Here is an 8,361-nt window from a genome sequence, read left to right on the forward strand (position 1 = left end):
TCTCCAGAAAGATGTGCGACTGTACGGGTCGTCATGTGAGGTATGTGCCAGATCAAAAGTTCCTCCCTCCTCACCTACTGGACTATTGTAACCTCTTCCTATCCTATCTCGTCCCTGGGGGTTTATCTCAATGGACTTTATCGTAGAGTTGCCTACATCCCACGATTGCCTACACGATACTAGTAGTAGTTGACCGATTAACCAAAGCTGCTCATTTCAGTCCCTGTACCGGGTTACTGACGGCCAAACAGACGGTGGATCTTATCATACAAAATATTTTTCGATTACATGGAGTCCCAGATGAAGTAATATCTGATCGAGGGGTCCAATTTACTTCTAAATTTTGGCAAAATTTTTGTGCTGCTCTGGACATCATGGTAAATTTGTCATCTGCTTTCCATCCGCAGTCTAACGGCCAAACTGAACGGGCCAATCAAACTTTGGAGCAGTATCTGCGTTGCTATGTGTGTCACTTACAAGATGACTGGGTGAGTTTGCTTCCGCTGGCTGAATTCACGTACAATAACTCAGAGTGCATCCACCAAAATGTCTCCACTTTTTGCTAATAAGGGATATCATCCCAGCATTCTTCCTCAACTTCCGATAGACATGTCTGTACCTGCGATAGCCGATTGTATTTAATCTCTGCAGCAGAATCTGGAAGTTCTGAAGCAGACGCTGGCCACAGCACAAGAAAGATACAAGAAGGCAGTAGACAGATTCCGTAAACCAGTACCCACATACAAGGTAGGAGACATGGCTCTCAACAAAGAACTTGAAATTCAGAGTTCCAACATCTAAACTGGGGCAAAAATATGTTGGTCCATACAAGATCAGTAGCATAGTGAGTTCTGTAGCCTGCCGACTCAAGTTGCCTAATTCTTTAAAAATACATCCTGTCTTTCATGTTTCCCTGCTTAAACCGGTAGTGGCAAATCCTTTATTCGGGCGCACATCTGCTCCTCCTGATCCAATTCTCATTGACGGGCAGGAGGAATTCATCGTGGAGAAGATCATCGATTCTCGGATTCATAGGGGACGACTTCAGTATCTGGTAAAATGGCAAGGGTACTCATCTGAGGAGAATTCCTGGGACCCTCTGGAAAATATTCATGCTCCTTGTCTGATCAGACAGTTCCACATCAGATACCCCAATAAACCAGATATAAGAACGCCCAGACAACATCTTTAAAGAGGAGAGTAATGTAAGGACTGGGACTGCGTACCTGTTTTTGTCTGTTCTTGCCCTTAGTTCTGTTGGATTCTGCCCTTACCCAAAATGGAGTGGCTGACTTCATGGGGGCCATCTTGTTTCCTGTCTGATACTCCTTGTTTCCTGTCTGCTGCATATATAAAGGAACTCTGCACACTATACCTTGCTTGTGTATCTTGTACCTCACTTGCTGCCAAGCTCAAGGACTTGCAACCTGCTTGTTTCTTCTATTCTTCGGGATACCCCACTTGCTTCTGGATCTACGTACCACCGGAAAGACTCTGTTGCTCTACACCTGCTCTGTACACACCTCTGCTGTGGTCTGCTCCCTACTAGGAGCTAGCCTGGGCTCTGGCCTCTGGATTCTGCATTGCTAGACTTGTACTCGCATCCTCGGTCTGTACTACTAACATCTACATATTCTTGAAAATGTTTATTACTTGCTTATCTGTAAAGCCGCAGTTTACATCAGTCATCTGAAGTTCATCTTTCTAAAATATATATACTGAACTGTGATATACCGTGTTTGTAATCATTCTGACCCAAGTCATCGGTCTCCATAGAACGTTAGCATATTCTTATTACATTTGGATACAATTCAGCATTCTGTCTCCTCCAAACACAACGAGTTTTCTTTCTACCAAACAGTTCCACTTTGGTTTCATCAGACCATATGACTTTCTCCAAATACTCTTCTGGATAATCCAAATCCTAAAACTTCAGACAGGCCAGGAGTCCAGGACATGTACTGGCTTAAGTATGGGGACACATCTGGCACTGCAGGATCTGAGTCCCTGGTGGCGTAGTGTGTTATTGATGGTAGCCTTTGTTACGGTGATCCCAGCTCTATGCAGGTCATTTACTAGGTCCCCCCCGTGTGGTTTTGGGATTTTTGCTCACAGTTCTTGTAGTCATTTTGACCAAGTGGGGTGAGATCTTCTGTGGATCCCCAGATCGCAGGAGATTATCAGTAGTCTTGTATGTCTTCCATTTTCTTATTATTGCTCCCACAGTTGATTTCATCACACCAAGCTGCTTGCCTATTGCAGATTCAGTCTTCCCAGCCTGGTGCAGGGCTACAATTTTGTTTCTGGTGTCCTTCGACAGCTCTCTGGTCTTCACCATAGTGGGGCTTCGAGTGTGGCTGTGTGAGGTTGTGGACAGGTATCTTTTATACTGATAAGTTCAAACAGGTGCCATTACTACAGGTAATGAGTGGAGGACAGAGGAGCCTCTTAAAGAAGAAGTTACAGGTCTGTGAGAGCCAGAAATCTTGCATGTTTTCAGGTGACCAAATACTTATTTTCTGCCATAATTTGCAAAATAAATCTTACCAAATCAGACAAGGTGATTTTCTGGATTTGTTTTCTCATTTTGACCTCATAGTTGTGGTCTAACTATGTCAATTACAGGCCTTTCTCATCTTTTTAAGTGGGAGAACTTGCACAATTGGTTGCTGACTAAGTACTTTTTTTCCCCACTTTAGTGGGAGTGGGCTCCTGTTCCCACGTCTCCTTGGCTACTTCCAGCAGTCCTCTCGGATGCCTGCCATACAATAGCTCGAAGGGTGAAAACCCCGTGGACGCCTGCGATACCTCGCGGATAGCGAACATCAGATAGGGCAATAACATGTCCCAATCCCTCCTGTCCCTATCCCTCCCATCCTTGGCTACCACCTTCTTGAGCATGGCTTTGAAGGTCTTATTAGACCTCTCCACCAACCCATCGGTTTGTGGATGGTACACCGATGTACGTAGTTGTTTGATCTGGAGCAGCTTACATAGCTCCCTGGTCACCTTGGACATAAAAGGAGTCCCCTGATTGGTAAGGATATCCTTTGGCAGCCCAAGGTGACAAAACATTGTAAACAGCTCGGGGGTGATTAGTTTGTCCAAGGTGTCACAAAGTGGTATTGTGACGGGGTATTCGACAGAGCAGAAAAATACACCAGGCCGATAAACAATCCAACAAGATTTATTGGAACTGTAAACTGGGACAACGCAAATGTAAGTAATTCTGCAGTGTCCACAATGAGTCCACAGAAAGGGAGTAGATCTGGGGGCGCCACCTGGCAATCCGACGCCAGGGAAATAGCAATAGTCCTTGAGTGAATTCAATAGATCCAGCAGATGAACAGTCCCACATGGCAGCTTCCAACAGTATACATGGTCACAGGGATCTCACCTCAGCCTAAGATCCCAGCCCTTCGCTAGTCCCCTCACAACAACAGTTGAACTAGATGGACTTAAAGTCTTCCTTCAACCTTAATAACTATGTAACTATGTAACAATCTTCAGATTCAGTCCTTAAATCCAGTAGTGTGGTGAGACATCACAATTCCATGTGGCAAAATGATCTTCAATCTCCATACATGATACCAGGATCCAGCTGCAGCTGCAGATCCTTGTCCTTCAAAGCACACAGCATCGACTAACAGAAGATGTGGCTTGTTGTCCTAACACTCTTAAAATCTCTGCCCAACAAAGGGGCTGATCCCAACACCCACCCCCTTAAACATAGCTCCAAGGAATAAGAAAGTTCCAGAAACCCTGTCTGCAGTCTCTACAGGTTTGTGTACTGTAGACGCCCCCTGCAGAGGGAACAAAGTCAAGTATGCCCCCACCAGATACAGGGCAAGGAATGCTAATGTAAGCCTGATTAAAGTATGGTCCATGTGTACAGGCTGGGGTGACACTCTGTTACAACCCCTTCCCCCCCTCAAGTAGTGTACATACTAGTGACCTCAACAGGTCGCTTGTCAAGTACACGTAAATATGGCCGACAGCTCATGGCTCCTGGTTGGACAATCCATTAGCAATTGTGTCGACTGGCTCATCTTTATGGTATGGTGCAGTTGTAGGTTTAAAGGCGGGCTCCATTTTACATCCTTTTTGACTTAAACTCTGCTTCCTGCACCCACAAATCGACATTGTAGCTCTCCCACACCATTTCCTAAGACAATATCTGCAGGCAGGCCCCTCATCACCCCAACCACGCATTGCTTGACCCCAAAGCCAAAGTCCAGTTCTACACTTGCTTTTGGGATATTCTTCCATTGGCCTCCAGCTAATTCAATGGTATTCCCAGGTCCATGCTGTATTGCCTCTGGCCGAACCACTCTGGGATCAGCTATAGTGAGAAATGCCCCAGAGTCACAAAAACCAAGAACTCTCCGACCATCTAGCATGACCTCCTGTAAGTGCTTTCTTTGCGGATTAAAGGAACTTGTGGCTGTGGCCCGCACCCCATAAACCCCTAATGGTCGAACATGGGTTTCAGAGCTATTATGCAAATCAATTTGTAGGGGTTGCACCTCTTCTTCCATTGTGTTTGGTTGTAAATAATTGATAGGCCAATTTGGTGCAGGGTCAATCCTCAATCGACCCTGAGGGCAGGTGTCTTGCAGATGCCCAGTCTGCCCACATCGGTAACAGCTGCGCTGTATAGCACTCCTTCCCATGTGTACTCTGGGGATGGAGGTAAGGGAACCTGGAGGCTGATATCTATGTGACGGTGCATGAGGTGGTTGTTGGGGTTGAGACCGATTTCTCCACTGTATAGCTAGGCATGTGGCCTGCAGATGCCCGGGATGCCCACATCCATAACACCTGCGCTCTACTACTTACTCTCCTTGCAGAATTTCAGAGGAAGAGGCAGGATTAGCTGGAAGGTGAGTCACATGGGTATCAACATGAGGTGGTGGTCTAGTGGGACAGCAAACTTTGGGGACTGAAGGACAAGAGACCACTGGTGGTGGTGTGTTGGTAGCTTTTACTCCATCTACCAGTAAATTTTTCCACTGAGGCTTGATGGTGAGATCAGCTAAAGCAGCAGCTTGCTCCACTGTCATTGGTTTTCTCTATCGTTTGGGTATAGAACTGTTCTTTTAGGATGACCTGGAGGAAGGCCTCCCAAGTTAAGGCCCCCTCTCCCTCCAGCCAGCGGTGACACACTTGTTTAAGCCTGTGGGCAAATATCTTGAAAGACACTTCCCCCTCACAGGCTAAGGAGCGGAACTGCGCTCTGTAAGTGCCTGGAGTTACAGCATAATGTTCAAGAATGGCCTATTTTACCTCCTCATACTCACTGCACCACCGGGGATCCATAGCTCTGTAGGCTTCGGCAGCTCCACCATCTAAGAGCCCCACCAGATGTCTGACTCGCTCGCTTTCTGGGACTTCCATTAATCGACATTGATGTTCGAAGTCCTGGAAGAAGCCCTCAATGTCGCCTGCAGCCTCGTTAAATGGCTTAAAGTCCTTACGGGACACCCTTGGAAATTCCCTCATGGTTGATGCTGTGGTAACAGTCTGTCTGGAGCTTCTAGCTGCTTCCACCATGCGCTGTCTCTCCTTAGCTGTTCGAATGGCCTCCCTCTTATCTTCTATTGTGGTCTCAAGCCCAAGCAATGCCATCTCCTCCTCGTACCACACAACCCACTGACTTTTTGGGGTATTTATCTGCAGCTCCTGTCTTTCCTCCCTTTGCTGTGGGAATCCTTCTTCGGTTCCATCTTGCAGGTAAGCTCCTTCCAAAGTCTTAATTAGTTGTTCCTTGGTCAGTCCTTTATAGCAGACTCCTAATTCACGGGCCTTTGTTTGTAAACTCCCCACAGTCCAGTTCCTGTATCCTGAGGTTCCGGTTCCAGACATTGATGGGCCGCTGTCCTCCATTCCCTCTGCTCTGACCCCACTGCTTGCCACCAGTTTGTGATGGGGTATTTGACTGAGCAGAAAGAGACACCAGGCCGATAAACAATCCAACAAGATTTATTGGAACAGGAAACTGGGACAACGCAAATGAAAGTAATTCTGCAGCATCCACAATGAGTCCACAATGAGTCCACAGAAAGGGAGTAGATCCAGGGGCACCACCCTGTAATCCGACACCAGGGAAATAGCAATAGTCCTTGAGTGAATTCAATAGATTCAGCAGATGAACAGTCCCACGTGGCAGCTTCCAACAGTATACACGGTCACAGGGATCTCGCCTCAGCCCAAGATCCCAGCCCTTCGCGAGTCACCTCACAACAACAGTGTTCAGATTCAGTCCTTAAATCCAGTAGGGTGGTGAGACATCACAATTCCATATGGCAAAATGATCTTCAATCTCCATACATGATACCAGGATCCAGCTGCAGCTGCAGATCCTTGTCCTTCAAAGCACACAGCATCGTCTAACAGAAGATGTGGCTTGTTGTCCTACCACTCTTAGTATCTCTGCCCAACAAAGGGGCTGATTCCAACACCCACCCCCTTAAACATAGCTCCAAGGAATAAGAAAGTTCCAGAAACCCGGTCTGCAGTCTCTCTACAGGTTTGTGTACTGTAGATGCCCCCTGCAGAGGGGAACAAAGACAAGCATGCCCCCACCAGATACAGGGCAAGGAATGCTAATGTAAGCCTGATTAAAGTATGGTCCATGTGTACAGGCTGGGGTGGCACTCTGTTACAGGTATCCCTTCTGGGTACCGCGTGGCATAGTCCATTATGACCAGAATATGTTGGTGGCCCTGGTCAGATTTCACTCTGGGGCCTACCAAATCCATTGCTAACTGCTCAAATGGTACCTCTATGATGGGCAGAGGCACCAATAGACTCCGGTAGTTCATGGTGGGAGAGAATAGTTCGCACTCTGGACATGTGTCACAGTACCTCTGGACCTCCGCGTAGACCCCAGGCCAAAAAACCACTGCAGAATGCGCTTCTGCATCTTTTTGGGCCCCAAGTGCCCTCCTAGCAGGTGGGTGTGAGCCATGTCGAGCACCACCCGACGGTAAGATTGGGGCACCACCAGCTGTTCCACCACCTCATCCCGGACTTTATCCACCCGGTATAACAACTCCTGGTGGATAGCCATGCGGGGAAAAACTGTCTGAGCACTGGGTTGCTGAGCTACTCCATTAATTTCAATCACCCTTCCTCGTGTCTGGGCAAACTTACCAGGGACAGGGGACACCTCCAGCTCAGTGATCGGTGGGGTCTCCCCAACCTCTCCTGCCAATACCTCTAGGGGAACCTATTGGGGGTTACACTCTGTCCCAAGGTTGGCGACCCCTATGGCAGGTATCCCTGACTCGGGATCTTCGGGTTCCGCACCTGGAATGACATTTACCTTGGAAGGGTTAACCCTGGTCTCCCACGGGGACCAGAATAGGGGCAAGTCTCTTCTCAACACAGTCCCATATGGAAGGGTCTTAATCACTCCCACCACATGATTGATTTCTCCACACGGTGTGGGAAAAGTAACCTCCGTGGTCGGGTACTCTCTGAGATCCCCATGGATACATACCACCCCCATTTTACACCCATTGGGGTTGTCCCCAGCAACAAGGGACCCATGGACCAGAGTCACTAAGCTCCCCAAGTCCAAAAGAATCTCCATCTGGTTCCCATTGATAAGTACCTGGCACATTTGGGGCTCGCTGCTGGCGATGTCTGTAGTTGCGGTGCAGACGGGCGGGGTGTGCATAGACACTTGGCAAGTATACCCACAGTCCATGGGTACAGTTGTTAGGGGGCAGTTGGCAGCCACATATCTGGGCCCTTGGCACCACCAACACTTAATAGCTGTGGCACGAGGCGACCTTGGGGCCGATTTAGGGGACACGGATCTGTTGTCATTCTCCTTTCAGGATACCCACTCAGTACGGGCTTAGTCCAGATTGGCCCCAGTGGAGGGTCGTGGACTTTTCCCAGGCTCCTGAGCTGGCAGGGCCTTACGTGACAACCGAAGTGGAGCAGTGTCCCATATAAAGTCCTGAATGGCTGTATACAGCTCAACCAGTCCAACCAGCTGCAGCAAGCCATATGCCTGAGACCTGGCGGGACGCGACTCCAGAAAAGACCACTGGAATACCCGTTGAGCCCGCACATGGGTATTAACCCCCAGTCGGGCAAGGATCTCACCTTTCAGCTTCTCATAGTCCAGGGCATCACATTGTCTTGACTGAGGTCCAGGTAGGCTTTCTGTTCATCTCCTGTCAGAAAGGGGGCCACCACGTCTGCCAACTGGGTCATCGGCCAGCTATCCCGCTCTGCTGTGTGCTCAAAGACGGTGAGGAAGGTATCGAAGTTGTCCTCTGGACTCCTCTTCCTTAAGGCTGACCGAACTTTATAAAGAGCCTCCGAATGGATTGAGGTTTCTGG

At 48.3% G+C, this 8,361-nt stretch overlaps 1 long non-coding RNA gene across 1 annotated transcript; it reads left to right on the forward strand.

The window, feature by feature from the left end:
* The first annotated feature begins 466 nt into the window (after positions 1 to 466).
* On the forward strand, positions 467 to 1,700 carry LOC143768770 (uncharacterized). Its single transcript, XR_013214017.1, has 3 exons — positions 467 to 488; positions 652 to 747; positions 930 to 1,700. It is a non-coding gene; the product is annotated as an uncharacterized LOC143768770 (long non-coding RNA).
* The last annotated feature ends 6,661 nt before the right edge of the window (positions 1,701 to 8,361 follow it).

This window comes from Ranitomeya variabilis, chromosome 4, assembly GCF_051348905.1.
Source record: "Ranitomeya variabilis isolate aRanVar5 chromosome 4, aRanVar5.hap1, whole genome shotgun sequence".
Classification (NCBI taxonomy): domain Eukaryota; kingdom Metazoa; phylum Chordata; class Amphibia; order Anura; family Dendrobatidae; genus Ranitomeya; species Ranitomeya variabilis.